This window comes from Pleurodeles waltl, chromosome 1_2 (assembly GCF_031143425.1).
Source record: "Pleurodeles waltl isolate 20211129_DDA chromosome 1_2, aPleWal1.hap1.20221129, whole genome shotgun sequence".
Classification (NCBI taxonomy): domain Eukaryota; kingdom Metazoa; phylum Chordata; class Amphibia; order Caudata; family Salamandridae; genus Pleurodeles; species Pleurodeles waltl.
Genome location: NC_090437.1, coordinates 138,247,709 through 138,263,846, shown reverse-complemented (window position 1 = coordinate 138,263,846; position 16,138 = coordinate 138,247,709). Strand labels below are relative to the sequence as shown.

General features: G+C 43.2%; 1 long non-coding RNA gene across 1 annotated transcript in view; it reads right to left on the bottom strand.

Moving 5' to 3' along the window:
• Window positions 1-1,304: 1,304 nt before the first annotated feature.
• LOC138295383 (uncharacterized) overlaps window positions 1,305-16,138 on the bottom strand; it is a 116,302-nt gene continuing 101,468 nt past the window's right edge. Inside the window, exon 3 of the long non-coding RNA XR_011203589.1 lies at window positions 1,305-1,435. This is a non-coding gene — a long non-coding RNA (uncharacterized lncRNA). The remainder of the gene's footprint in view (window positions 1,436-16,138) is intronic.

The following is a 16,138-nucleotide window of genomic DNA, read 5'->3' as shown; positions in this document are numbered from 1 at the left end:
TTTGTTTTTTTGTAAATAAATAATGAAGGGGAGCGACCCCTTGGGAGCCTATTTTAATTAGGCCGATCTGCCCCTGGGGGGGAGGAGGGCAGAAGCCACGAGACACCAGGGATCATCTTTTTAAAACAATTTACACGTGGGGAGCGACCCCTTAGGCAAGGATCGCTTATCAGCCTATTTCAATTAGGCCGATCTGCCCCCAAGATGGGCAGAAACCACTAGGCACCAGAGATTTAATTTTTTTTTACGGATGGGGAGCAACCCTTTAGGCAAGGGTCACTCCCCTGGGGGGGCACATTTATTTAAATTTCTATCACCGAAGTGCCCCAAAACAGAACGTGGACACATCATATTTTCCCAAAGAAAACTGACCTGTTTTTTGCAAAGTGCCTAGCTGTGGATTTTGGCCTCTAGGTCATCCGACTCCTAGGAAAACCTAACAAACCTATACATTTTTAAAAACTAGACACCTAGGGGAATTTAGAATGGGGTGACTTATGGGACTCTCACCAGGTTCTGTTACCCAGAACCCTTTGCAAACCTCATAATTTGGCAAACAAACACTTTTTCCTCACATTTCGGTGATAGAAAGTTCTGGAATCTGAGAGGAGCCACAAATTTCCTTCCACCCAGCATTCCCCTAAGTCTCCCAATAAAAACTGAATCTCACTTGTGTTGGTAGGCCTAGTGCCTGCAACAGGAAACACCCCAAAACGGAACATGGACAAATCAAATTTTTACATTGACGACTGACCTGTTTTTTGGAAAGTGCCTAGCTGGACTTTGGTCTCTAGCTCAGCCAGCACATAGGAAAACATATACTTGCTGTGTTTATTAGGCATCATGCTTTCATTTTTCTACTTGTATTCTTTTAATTTATCTTGCATATGTTGTTGAGTTTGTCTTTTATTGTGGATTTTGTCACTGTATGAATGAATGGAAAGGTGAGTCAATGGATTGATGAATGGGTGCATGAGTGCAATGATGACTGAGAGACTGCGTGCAAACAAATTATTTAGGCTCTTTCATTCATAAGCCAGACCTATTGGCATCGCCAATGCCTGTAGATGTTTCTGTGTTAATTCACAAAGACACCGATAAAACATACTACAGGATTACTGCTTTAAGTACTCCAAAATGCATTTGTGAAATTGGCCCTTGTGTCCCTATCCTCTGCACATTGATGAAAAGATGAAAACTATAATCTTGTTCTTTATGCTGGGTTGCATGCATTGTAGTACATACAACAAATTCTGTTATTAGCACAATTTGCACTGTTTATTAAATGTTCACAGCTTAAGAAATGTCATAATTTTTTGCACCCGATGATTGTTTATGCATTCCGAGTTGTTCCTGAGCTGCTTTGCTTACTGAGCGTTGCGGTCCCCAGTCTCTCCTGTGCATTCGTCCTCGTCTTGGACAATTGAAGATATTGCTGCAAATAACATTTAACAGGATTACTGTTGTGCGTCACCTAAGTGTGAAAGAAAGCTTTGACAACTCTCTCGTTCATTTGGCTGGTTGCAATTTAGCATAATTGCAAAGTGCATTACAAAACAATCGGTTAATTATTTAAAATGTTGAAGCTATACTTCAGGCAAAACACAATCACACCCTCAGTGGCAACAACACAAGCTTTAAAAGCTTACAACTATTTTAAACACATCTAATCTCCTTTGCTAACGAGTTGTTCCAATTAAGAAGGACATTTCTAATTTCAGATGAGAGACAATTATGTAATGGGGTAAAGGTGACTATGGAAGCTGCGTTTATCCTAGGAACGAAAAAGGTCGACGGTGAAAGCAAATGGCCAACATTATACTGGACACAGAATATTCAAGTGTTCACTTTGAAAAAGTTCAAAGTGAACACTTGAATATTCTGTGTCCAGTATAATGTTGGCCATTACTTGACTTTAACACTGATCAAATCACCATTATTAACATCGCTGAAAATCCATTATGATTCTATGATCAATATAACAACACCAATGTCTCTTTTAGATACCAACGATATTAGGGTGCTGACATGATATTTTGAAAGTGGTGAGATGTCATAGGTACCCTAAATTGTGAGCCAGATCTCTGCTACAGGGGGGTGTCTTCATGGAAAAACTGTTGCAACAAATGGGGCCAAATACTGCATTTTAAACACAGTTCTCACATTTGTAAAATAGTCATAGGCTCTGAAAGTGCACGCATTAAATAGTTAAGTTCTGTAAAGGCTAATAAATCCGTGCACACCCCATGCACTAACTGTGCAATGGTTGCTCCCATAAGTAAAACAAGCATTTGCAATGCAATGGGTCTCGCCTTTGCTCGAGTTAAAGCTATTAGCGTTGTAAACTCCTAAGTGGACTTTTCGTGCCACATAAAATGAAAAGTAAAACAGTTAAACATAAGCGCGCTGTTGGCCGCCATGAGGGCAAAGCAAACACACAAAAGGAAACAGAAGTTCGCTCACAGTGAAACGTATCGGCAAAAATGCAATTATCCATGTTACCGGCAAAAGTGCAATTATCCATATAGCTGGCAAAAGTGCAAATATTTATGTAACAGGGTCGATGTCATACAAAGCGCCCTACTACTGCCCAGTGAGATCATGCTGCCTACGAAATAAAGAGAAAAAGTTGTGCAGAAACCAAATGGAAAACATGGAGCCTCGTATGTGTTCAGTAGTTGGCCGGTGCGCTCGAGGCAGGCTAAACACTGGAAAAGGCATGATGTATGCATACCTTTCACTAATTAAATCAAGATAATTTTAGAAGGCAAGCCCATGAACCAACCAAACTGATGGGCTTGACATGGGTGTGGCTAAAAGCCCACAGCGAGATTACACCAGGGACAGAGCGCTTTGCGCTCAACCCTATAAATACCATCTTTTGACCAGGGCCAGCATTTTGGCATTGGTACCCTCATATGCCATGGGATCCCTCAACCTAGAAATTTCAAAGAATATGCCAGTTTTGCCATTAATGCTGCCCATGTATCAGGGATAGCCCTTACGCCAAAAAGTACCCCTGGCATGTCAGAGACAGCACTCTTGATTTACCCCCTCAGATATGCCACATTTGTTCTCCCTTATGCCAGGAATGACCTCCTATGTGCAAGCACCAGCATTTTAGTAAGGATGTGCCATGCCAAGAAGTTTGCCCAGTATGCCAGTGTCAACACTTTTCTGCTGGTGTTGCTAAGAGACACTAAGCCCCCCAGCACCTTGTCCCTGGAGGCACTCACATCATCATCACGGAAGGGGAGGAGGAGCTTGACCTCCCAGAAATATAAAGCACATTGCCTGCACCCACTGCGTGGAATGCTAAGAAGGGGCTACATGTCCCACAAAGCCTTGTGCTTGGAGGCCCTCAGGCCATCATCAAGAAGGGGAAGAGGAGCTTGACCTCCAGTGCTATAAAGTGTATTGCCTGTACCCCCTACATGGGATGCTAAGAGATGCTAAAAGGGGACTACAAGCCCCACAAAGTCTTGTGCTTTGAGGCACTCATGTTGTCATCAAGAAGGAGGAGAAAGAGATATGCGGGACGCAACAGGCCACGCCTTGGCGAAGCCTAAGCCATGGACTGGCCCGTCCATGCCCATCTTAGACAGGAAAAGGTAGGGCAGGGCCACCCACCCTGGTTGTGCGACCGGATAATGTCTGACTTTTATTGGTAGGAGTGTCTTTTTTAAGTTATGTAGCTGGTTTTAAAGAGTATCCCTCAGCTCCCCCCTCTTTGTGTGTCGATTTCTATTCTAGTTAGTGGCAAAACGTACCCTCACTACTTGGCGTTCTGATATAAGACTTTATTATCAATAAGAGAAAGGAAGTTGATCATCTGTTTGGTGTTGGGTAGGAGTCTAATACTGCCCGGAGACATGCAGCTAAAAAATGTACCTCAGAGAACAGTGAACATTTAACAGTGTAGGTGGAGGCCACTCTCAGCAAAGAGGAAAAACTTGCCTGTGGTATAGGCTCCAAAGGTTTCTAAAACTAGGATACGTCAATTTTATAATGAGAAGCCATAGGTATTTTTCCAAGTGCTATAATCCCCTCATCAAACCTACAACAGAGGAGGTAAGAGCTTTGACCTCTGTCGCTCTGCATGTTGCACAGACAGCTTCCTTGAATGGATGGTCACATTTGGAAATTATGACAACTGTTCAACTTACCAATATGAATTGAACCCTGTAGCCTCTTCTGATTGTACTAACCCTCCACTTGGCCTGACAGTCTCCTACTTCTGACCTGGCACCTAATACTCTATGTTTGGATGCTATTAAAGTTATTGTTGGCAGTTTGAGGACTGAGCTTAGTACTGTAAAATATGCTATTTTTGATTTAAATGTGAAGTTGACAAATTTTTAGAATCTAATAATGTTTTAACAGAGAAATTGCTTTCACATCAGGCCTATAATCACCCCACATGTCAAATTGTACAGTCCGCACAGACTTTCACCCCTGCCCCCGCTTAACCTAGAAATTTAATTGACTAGAACCGCCTGGGCTATGGGGTTATTCGTGTAGCGATGAAAAATACTCCTGCCAATACACAGGTAGTAGCTAATGATGAAGCGCTTCTAGCGTATGTCCCTGTTTTGGATATTGTGAGTAAAGGTCACTCAGTGTCTGTTGCCAGGGGGCCAGCAAGTGTACTTTTGTCCAATACTGATCAACTGTATCTTCCACCTGATTGTACACCCTGTTTGGCTGTTTTGGAAAGTGTGCCCCCACTGAAGTCAAATACCAGTGAAAATCATCAACAGTTAAGAAATAAAATGGCACACTGGGTGACCACAAGGACAGGGGCTGATGCGAGTATCAATGGCAAAATCAATATGGTTCGCAGAGTAGGGTGGGTGGGGGGTTGGCCCCAAATGTTTTCACAGTGATTGCATACTGACTAATGTTTAGTAATAATGGGCTGCAGGCAGAATTTTTGCCTCTTTCAAGAGTACGGATGATACAACCATGAGAATGGTGATGCGGCCATTTGGGTTCTTTTATAGACTGGGTACCATCAACAATCTAGTACATCTAGGTTCACATCATCGCTGCAGAGTCAAACACATCATGGGGCTCACTCCAGGCCAAATAAAGCTAAGGCTACTTCCCTTCCCATTTCAAATAGATCAGATGTACTTCCTGCACTTGAGGAGGTGGACTGACTACTCCTTACCAGTAGCAAAGATGTAAATATCCTGCAGGGGAAAGGATTTGATCCTCCCTTATAGGAGCTGATGCCGTTGATCATCTTAAATTTATGTCTTGGAATGTAGCTGAGCTTGAAGGGAAGGCTATTGATGAGAACTGGCTCGATTTTATCAGACAATATAGGATATTGACCCTTCAAGACATCTGGTCAGTCAGTAATATCCCCTTCTTAGATGGTCTTATCTATTTTTTCGGCCCGCCATTCCATCATCTTCTGGGCGGGCTAAAGGGAGAGGGGTGTATTCTAATATCACTGTCTCTGAAGAGATTGGAGCAGTTCTTCTTATCTTCCCAGATAAATCACACCTTCTTGTTTTAAACATTTCTAACTCAAATGGTCAATCACTATATTCCATGTTATCACCTCTAGGGGCTTGGTCATTGAGAAACTGAAAATATGCTCCGCAGAATTCGACCCAAATTCTATCTCTTTTATTCCAATAGTAATTCTGGGTGATTTTAACATTCAGCCCTGCAAAAGAGCTTGTCAGATGTTTCAGGGTTTATGCCTGGGGGTGAACCTCAAGTTCCCATTTTAAGCACACCACCCAGTGGGAACAGGAAACTTGCAAAAATGTTTTTAATGCAATCCCTGAATCTGGTCATACCACGTTCTTTGGGGGATTACACCTATGTTGGCAGGGGTTGTGAAACTATAGTGAATTATATGTTAATCTCCTCATCCCCATTACATTTTCTAATTAGGAATAGGGTTTTAGGCTCTAGCTGGAGTGATCACAATCCTTTGGTTTTATTGTTAAATCACACACACCAGAAGTGGCCCTTGCCAGGTCCTTCCTCTATATACCTTGCTTCTACAGATCAGGGCAGGAGGTTGAAATGGACAAAAGTGATCCCAGAGAGGTTATTTGGTAATCTGTTCTGTCAGAGGAGTAGCAAGCTTGAATGTTGCCCATATCCCGATTCGGAGCCTAAAAATGTTTTGATGGGTTGTTTCAGCACTTTGTGAAAGTGTGAGGGGTGCCTTTATTGTTACTAGTAGAGACCATACTGCTAATAGGCAGAACACTGGTTTAATCAGGTGTGCTCTAAAGCCCACCGTGATCTAAACACAGCCCTTAAGCTCCTTAAGGATGAGGCCGGGGATCAGTTATTGAGTGCCTGTGACCCCGATGATGCTGCTACCTTTTGGAGGGTCATTAATAGTCAATTTCTAGCATGAGAGGATGAGCCTATTTTGTCTTCTGTGACAGAAGACAGATGGTTTGACCATTTTTGTCACATATATTCTTTAGAGCAAGGTTCTGATCCTCTACCTCAATCTACCATTTTGCAACAGTTGGGAAATTCAAAACTTTAATTGTCTGTTTTAGAAGTTGTGGATGTCATCATGAGACTAGCTGGAAGTAAGGCACCAAACCCTGATGGAGTCCAAGCAGTCATCTTCAGGAGTGATCCTCTTATTTGGGCACCCCTGTCATCTAAGATAAGAAATGTCACTGGCTCAATCCATTATCATCCCTATTTTAAAAAAAGGTGACCAAGCCGATCCAGGATGCAATAGACCCATCTCCTTGATTGATGTACAAGTTACTTACCCTGGGTAACAATATATTTGGTTGAGACCTATTCTAGTTGCAGATTCCTTACCTTAGAATTTCCCCCAGGCCTCAGACTGGATCCGGAGAATTTTCTTTGAGCAATACCCTTGCAGGTCGTTAGGTGGCAGAGGTTGACTCTGCAGGTGTCATTGGCATCTTAGTCGCTGTGATGACATTGAGAGCTGTACATAGATGCCGCCGCACTGCTGTGACGTCAGTTTCTTTTCACAACTTTCCATGCCAAAGCGCAGAGCCACAAAGAACACTGAAATTGGTGCGCCAGAGCTAAGGCCCTGAATTGGGAAGCCCTGTTCCTAGAAATCAGTTTGCATGTGGGGAGGATGGGTGGGTCGGTAAGGAATCTGCAACTAGAATATGTCTCTACCAGATATATCTTTACCGAAGGTAAGTAACTTGTACATCTGATAGAGATTTCTAGTTGCAGATTCCTTACCTTATAATAGATACCCAAGCAATGTCATCCTCGGAGGTGGGCTGCGAACCAAGATCATACTAGAAAGTCCTGCAGGACCGAACAACCAAAGTAGCCGTCCCTTGGACCTGACTGTCTAGGCAGTACTGTTTAATAAACGTGTGCAGGGATGTCCACGTTGCTGCCTGGCAGATATCCAGGACAGAAACTCCACGTGCTACTGCTGTGGAAGTAACAGTTGCTCTGGTGGCATGAGCGTGAAAGCCCTCAAGGGGTTGCTTGTTTGCCAAAGCGCAGCACATCTTGATGCAAAGAAGGACCCATTGTGAGATGGTACTTTTTCCACCGCCTTCCCTTTCTTCACACCCACATATTCAACAAAGAGTTGATCATCCACCCCAAAATCTTTAGTACCATTGAGACAGAACGCCAATGCTCTTTCTGGATCCAGGCAGTGGAGTCTCCCCCCCTCATGAAAAAGATGGGGGTGCGTGTAGAAAGTAGGCAATGTGATGGACTGGCCTACATGAAAAGGTCTAACGATTTCGGGAAGGAATGAAGCTTTAGTGTGTAACACCACTTTGTCAGGGTGAACAGACAAATAGAAAATAGAGCCTGAAGCTCACTCACTCTGCGAGCAGAAGTGATGGCAACAAGAAAAACAGTTTTGAAAGTAAGGAGCCGTAAGGGACAATTGTGCATCGGCTCAAAGGGAGCATGCTTAAAGTAAGTATGGACAAAATGGAGGTCCCACTGAGGCATGATAAATGGAGTAGGAGGAAATAAATGGGTGAGACCCTTAAGGAATCTACTAACAATAGGAGACTTCATAATAAGACTGAAGGCTAATCAGGCAACCTAATAAAAGCTGAGACAGCTGATAAATATCCTTTAAGGGTGCCCAAAGAAGAGCCCTGCGAGGCCAAAGAAAGAATGAACAAAATAACCTCAGAAAGAGGGGCAGAGTGGGGATCAACAGTTTTGTTGGTACACCATGCCACAAATGTATGCCAAAGACAGGCGTATACCGTTTTGGTGGAGGGACGCCTGGCTGCCAAGATTACATCAAAAGCCGTCAACTGCCACCGCTTGATCACCACGCATGAAGGTGGAGATTGGACAGTTTCGGGTGGAGAACTGTCCCCTGTTGCTGCGACAGAAGATCCCCCCGAAGGGGCAGTCTGAGTGGAGGATCGGTTGTCATGCTCAGTAGCTCTGGATACCATGCTCTCCATCCCCAGTTCAGAGCCATCAAGATTACCTGGGCCCGGTCATTCTTGATGTTCTTGAGAACTCTGGGCAGAAGTGCTATAGGCAGAAAGGCGGGAAGGAGGCTGGAGGTCCACTCGAGACGAAAAGTGTCACCAAGCAAGTGCTGTCTTGGAAACTCCAATGCGCAAAACAGCTGACATTGCGCATTCTATGTAGAGGCAAACAGATCTAACCAAGGCTCTCCCCATTGCTGAAAGAGACCTTGCGCCACCTGCGGATGGAGACGCCATTTGTGATTCGCTATGCATCGACGGCTGAGTTTGTCTACTCTGGTGTTCAGAGAGCCCACCAGATGTTGAACGACCAGGGTGAAGTCCTGATGTGCCAGCCATGTCGAGAGGCGCAGCGCCTCCTGACAAAGGGTTCAGGACCCTACTCCACCCTGTTTGTTGCAGTACCACATGATGGTAGTGTTGTCCATAAACTCCTGCACCACTTTACCTTTTAGAGAGGGAAGAAATTCTTGCAAAGCAAGTCTGGGCGCCCAGAGTTTCAAAAGATTGATATGGACTCCAGACTCCGCTGTTGCCTAATGTTTCATAAAAACAGTGCCCTCAACAGAACCATATCTGACATGGGTGAATAATGTTCAACACTGTCAGTTATTGACAAGGTTCAGGCTAAATCTCTTTGTGCAACTGATCAGTTTTCCTAAGGTTTGGTTTGCTCAGGGTACCTTGGGTCCAAGTGCATGTGATAACTCGTTAGCCCAAACTATTGTTGCTTTTGTATTTCTGTGACCATACTTTGCCTGGCCCTGAAAACGATTTTGAATATCTCTTCTAAAATATTTAAAATTCAAGAAAGTGAGGCCTGCTATGTTACACCTTCTGATGCTCAAGAATACTCATACCTGTGGATGTGTGTGCAGGCAAATTTTTGAGTTGTGTAATTATGCTTTAGGAGGCATGGATTTAATCTTACTGTGGGCATGAGACAGTACCGATGGGTGGGGATGAAATTTCTGCGTGCATTTTTAGCCTTATCATTTTTAAGCTGGGGTAATCCTATTGTTCGTTGGCCAGAGCCTGGTGGACCCAGTGGATGCTGCTTGTACTGTCTGAAATCTTTGAGGTCTATTTTTATGTTGAAAACAGTACTGAAATGAATGTTATAATGGTCTAAATGTGGGGCGGACCCTACGTTACGTGCTCATTGAAGTCTTATTGGACATCTGTTTTGTTTTTTTGTTTTTTTATTTATCCTAACTTATTTGCTCTTGTTTTTGGTGCTATGGCTTTTAACTCTTAATATGTATTCTTCATGGTTATATTTTAACTGAATCAAGATTTATACTCCTACTGGCGTCCTATGTCTAGAATTATCTCTAGTATGTTAGAACTTTACCCCGCGTGCCTAGTATGCCAATAATTACCGGCAGTATGTCAGTGACAATATTGTATCACAGGCACCTGTCATGCTAGGAATTGCCTCCAGCATGCCAGCTCCAACATTTTAACAAGTGTTATTTTATAAGCCAAGAATCACCTTGAATATGTCATGGCAAACTGTAAATTTGCAAACATAACAGCACATTGCCATTCACGCTTACTAACATTCACTCACTCACTCCTTTTCATTGACACATACTTTTATTCATTCTCAATCAATTGCATTTAGTCATTCATTCTCTCTTTTCCATTCACCCATTCTCAACCCAACTCACTCATGCTTTCTTATTCACATTCAATTGCATTCCCACTTAATCCCTCATTCTCACTTAGTCTAATTTATTATCATACTCACTCACTCTCACATTTGCTCTTATTCTCACTCAATTATATTGTTTCACTCACTGGTACTCACTTGAATTTACTCTTTACTTTTATTCACTCATTCTCACTTATTGTTTCTCACTCTGACCTACTCATTCTCACTCCTAGTTACACTCACTGTAACTCATTCACAAAACCTAACATTCTCTCACACTCAATCTTATTCACTGTCATCCACCCACTCTCTGAGTCTCTCTTAGTCACACTCACTCATTCGCACTGATTATCAAGCTCATTTATTCTCACTCACTACCCAACAGATCTCACTTAGGCCCATATTTATACTCTTTTTTTTTACACTAATTCAGCGCAAACCTAACTCCATATTTATACTTTGGTGCCAGACAGCTAGAAAGTAATGGAGTTAATGTTGTTTTCAGGACATGAAAACCTACCTTGTGTCAATGAGATGCAAGGTAGGCGTTCTTGTCCAGAAAAGGACGATATGGCCTTAGCGCCATATTTATTCCCATGTGCTAAAATCCAACACGGTGGGATGGGGGCCTTAAATAATGGTGCTAAGCTTGCTTAGCGCCATTATTTAACAACTGGGTAGGGGCAGGCATTAGGGGACCTGTAGGCATAACCGCTTTGAGACATTTTTTTTGCCTCTGAACAGTGTAGTGCCATAATTCAGTGCACAAGCTCTGGTTTCCCCTAAGCCTCCCCCACAATGTTTGCGTCCTTTACAAGGATGCTAACAGGGCATTAGAGCTAGCTAGGCCATTCCATAAATATGGTGCCTGGCCGGCGTCTTGGAATGCCACTAGCCAGCGCTATACTTTTTCACGCAAAACTGCGCTAACACAGTTTTGCGTGAAAAAGTATAAATCTGGGCCTCAGTTTTACTCACACAGTCATACATATAGACACATATGCTCATAAATACACAGGCTCGCTCTCACACAAACACACTCTCACCCACAAACAAGTGCATAATATGTACAGAAAATGTTTTTTTTAGTTCGCTCAGCTGGCTGTAAAGCTTCCGGTTCAGCTCATGGTGTTCCATTTTTATTAGGTGTCCCCTAAAGAGTGCATGTGGTTTCTGTGTGACATTTTGTTTACACTGGTTACTGATAGCTTATCATAGGTTAGTTTCAGAGTCCTTCTTATTTACTTTTACTTTGTTCCAGTTTGTCACGGTATACCAGTATCATGTTCTCCTCTTGTGTTTGGCCCAAATCTGGAGCATGGAACAAAGTACTTGTGTCATTCCACTGCTCACTTTTTTGAAGCTATTTTTTGATGTTTGAACACTACATACGAGGGCTTGAATTTTCAGGCTGTCTCCCAAACACCAGCACATGAGCTTTTTTTTACCTTCCCCCCACCCATGTTGCTTCTTTTTCCTCCCCTGGCCCATCCATATGGCGTCTGTTCACTCCCTTCGTCTGTTTCTTTTCTATCCCATCCAAGTTGCTTCTCTTCCCTAACATCCAGCCCATCTATATAGCTTCTTTTCCCACCCACCCATCCACCCTGTACCTGTTTCTTTCCCCCCTACTGAACCATCACTGTTTCAGATCTCATGTCTTGTTTCAGCTCCTCCTCCACCCACCCAATAATATTTTTTCTCCAACCCCCCACCCGCCCCATAAATTTCTTTTCTACCCTCCCAAAAGACAATAAAATCTCTATGACTCCACCAGCACTGGCGTCCAAGGAGCTCCTCCTCTCATATCCCAAAGTCGTTCATTTTTTCATAAGCCTCTTCCCAACTGCACTACTAGTTCTTACCGTTTCCACATAATAATGCTGACATTAAGAGTAAGGTTACCAAATTATGAACAGGAGATATATCTGGAAAACAGTCAATCATGCAAGCCCTTCAAACATTTTAAACCCCCACCTTGCCCTACTGAAAAAAAGCTGACCTATCACCCAGCGGTTTGCCTAGTTCCTATGTAGTAGACTCTGTGTTGGATGCAACTCTGCAGCCATCTAAGCTCCCTTTTTGTTTTCAGGAACATACTATCCAGCTGGGAGGGCTGTCCCTTCCACGCGGGGCTGCAAGCAGGGCTTTAAATGGGAGGAAAAAACTGGAGGGATTTTCAAAGAGCCGTGAATAATTAAGGGCATGGCATAAAACATGTAAGCTAAAAACCTGTGCTTAGCCTTGTGTGCCGTCCGACTGGTAAATTGCTGCTTCTTTCTGTCATTGCAACCATATATATAATACAAGTAACATTACACCTACGAGCAGTCAGAACTATTGGCTTTGTCAATGGCTGTTATTTGCATGAGATAAATAAGCAACAACAATGGCTTTGTTGTATAAAATATTGAAAATGCTGAAATTATGACACTGTGAAAGAACGACGACGAGTCTCTTTGAAGTAACATCAAAGGCAGCGCAGTGTGGTACTGCTGCCGAATGACGTTTTTTTTTTTCACCCACTATGTGAAGGCAAAAACGGAGAGCTCAGTAGGGAACCGTCCTGCACCTGCTTTTTGAACTGCCGGTGCTGAGCAGCACCAGGACCCGGCTCACTTAAGGCCCTGGCTGCAAGATAAAATGCTGCTTTTTTAGCTGTATGGACAGGACAACTCTGCAATACAGACCTGCAAACAGGTGCAGCTCCACTAAGGACAGCTGGACAGCTAGCAGATTATTAACATGCATTTGCAATTTAATGGGTCTCACGTTTGCTCGAGTTAGAGCTATTAGCATAGTAAATTTCTAACTGGACTTTTCTTGCCACTTAAATTGAAAATTAAAAGTAAAACATTTGACATAAGGGAGCCAGTTCAAAGCGTCATGGCCACCATGAGTGTGAGCATGATGAAGAGACACAAAAGACAAGCATTTGCAATGCAATGGGTCTCGCATTTGCTCGAGTTAGTGCTATTAGGGTTGTAAGCTCCTAACCGGACTTTTCTTGCCACATAAATTGGAAATGAAAATTAATACAGTTTCACATAAGAGCCGTTTCAAAGCCCCACGCCTTGAGCGGGAAGACACAAAAGAAAAAATAAGTTTTCTCGTAGTCAAAAGTATTGGCAAAAGTGCAATTAGCCATGTAACAGGGTCGATGGCCAAGACGGTAACCAAACCGCCCAAAGGAGGGACAAACGTGAAGCATATTTACCAATGAAAACAAAAGATTTTTGAAGGGGAAGCTCATGAAGGAGTGACAGTTGTGGGCGTCAAAACTTCAGAAAAGCAGCGCTTGCGCGCTGCTATGCTATGCATAAAAATTACAGCAGCTTAAGCAAGGAGGGAATACGGAGGCCTTTGGTTTGGGAGAGGGATTGGGGCAGGAGTTAGAAATGTCTACAAACCCAGTCCTGATGGTAACAAATCACAAAACCTCACAACTCCTCCTTAATAAGTTCCGCCACCTCACTTATGAAAGGCACGATTTCAAACAAACAAGTCTATGGGTGTCTTAATACAAACAATGCTGCTGCTGTGCCTTTCAGTCGGGTGTTTATGTTGCGCATGTCCTCTTCTTCACTCTAGGGCCACCCAGTAAGACTAAAGTGTTCTATATATAAAATAGCTCAGGCCTCAGGCATTGCTGCACAGCTGCCAGTGTGGCGATTTATTCATGTGACCAAAATCAAAAATATTTCCATTTAAATTGGCATGCACAACTGAAAGGGCATTCTGGGTACAGTAGAAGTGCAGGGGGACTTTCCTTTGCAAGGGCAGGTCAAAGGAGGGGCAGTAAACAAACACAGCACAGGTTGCAGGTAAGAAGGCTCACTTAGTTAAACACTGGCTGCTGACATCTTTACTGATTTGTGGGCCTTGGGGTTGAATTGGAAAGATGACAACTCAACCTGCCATCCCTATAAGTACCTAAACTGAAATCCCATTATACTGAGTGATAGTAATACGTTGTTTAAGTGCTTAGTAGCAGACGTGCACAATGAAAAGCTACATAAAACGAGTTAAAGCCATTAGCGTTGTAAACTCCTAACTGGACTTTTCTTCCCAGGTAACCTGAAAATGAAAAGTAAAACAGTTTCACATAACTAACCGGACTTTTCTTGCCACATAAAGTGAAAATAAAAATTAAAACAGTTTCACCTAAGCGAGCCGATGGCCGCAGTGAAACCTATCGGCAAAAGCGCAATTATCCATTTAACCTGCAAAAGTGTAATTATCCAAGTAACTGACAAAAGTACAAATATCCATATAACAGAGTCAATGTCATGCAAAGCGCTCCACTACTGCTTAGTGAGATCGCACTGCCTACGAACTAAAGAGAAAAGGTAGTCCAGAAACCATTCGAAAACATGGAGCCTCGTATGTTTTCCATAGTTGGCCAGTGCCCTCAGGCAGGCTAAACACAGGAAAAGGAATGACATATACATGCCTTTCACTAATTAAATCAAGCAAATTTTAAAAGGTAAGCCCACGAGCCAACCAAACTGATGGATGTGATATGGGTGTGGTTAAAAGCCCACAGAGAGATTACACCAGGGACAGAGCGCTTTGTGCTCAACCCTAAAAAAGGAATTTTACTCGCAGTCAAGCATGTCGGCAAACGTGCAATTATTCATGTAACATGATGACCAAGGTGGTAGCAAAATTGCCCCAAGAAGGGACAAACGTACAGCACTTACTAATGATGATAAAGGATTTTTGAAAGGCAATACCATGAACGAGTGATAGTAGTAGGCGTGTGGTGGGCGTGGTTAGTAGCCCACAGAGATTGCAATAAAACAGAGCGGTTGCACGCTCGACCTGAAAATGATATTATTGTGCATACGAGCCAGGCCAGACCCCGATAGAGTGTACTGTGAATGGGTCTCATTCTTTAGGGAGCTGTGAAAACCGCTGCATGACTCTGGAACCCCAAATTGGACCACACATCACTGCAGCTGCATGACCCTGCATCAGTCATAAGCCTTAAAATAGCACCCCATTCCCAATCACCAAAGAGGCCTAAGCCACCCATTCCATCTATGGCAACGTCTGCCACTGCTGCTGGCTTAGGGCCCTGGCAGACATGCGCCAAACAAGTGGCTAAAAAATGTTAATATGTTTTGTTCCTTTAAACTTGGTGGGTACAAGAAGGAACTGTAGATGGTGGAGAGAGCAGGAATGGTTAGCCTTATCACTAACACTAACGAACAACTCAGACCGCGTGGTTCTCTTTCACCTCAACAGCGCCAGTGCAGTGTGGTGGATGCGGCTACTGCAGCCTAAAGGCAGCTGGATAGTCCTAAAGCAGGTCATGTATTCAGTGAGTACAGAGAAGGCGGGAGTTAACGGAGAGGAGAAAAAGCATGTCGGCAAAACAAGGAGTAATGGAATACTGAACTAAGTATAAGGCTAACAAACCAGCATGGAAATAGTGCTTTGCATAGTGGGGCTTATTTTAATATTTTATGTTTTATATAGTACTGGTAGACCTGTACTGCAGGGAATCAATGTGCATAGCAGAGAAGATCTATTTCCCACATGTGAGAGACTGGTATATGGTGATGTGTATGAGACAGGTATATGGTGCAAAAAGCCTCCTTGATGAATCTGCTGCATCTGTTTAAAAGCACTAATCCAAATCTACCTGCTTCGAAAAGAAGATCTGCCTAAAAAAGTAACATAAAATTGGTGCAAGCGCTGCACCCACTCAAAACCAATCTCCAGCGTGGGCCACCTTCTTTGTCAAAAAATGGCATGAGCTCCCCCACACCTTCTACTGAGGACATAAGGACAAGGCTAGATAGTCCAGAAATCCAAGACTGTTTGGCCTTCTTTCAAAAAAGTCACCCACGATCAATTGCTCAGTATTATTGTCTGTGCCAAAAACTCTTTACTCTTTTAGGAACTCCGTCCCATATTTATACTTTTTTTGCACTGCATTTGCGTTGTTTTATGACGTAAAGGTGGCGCAAACTTACAAAATACAGTTATGGCCCTGATTTATACT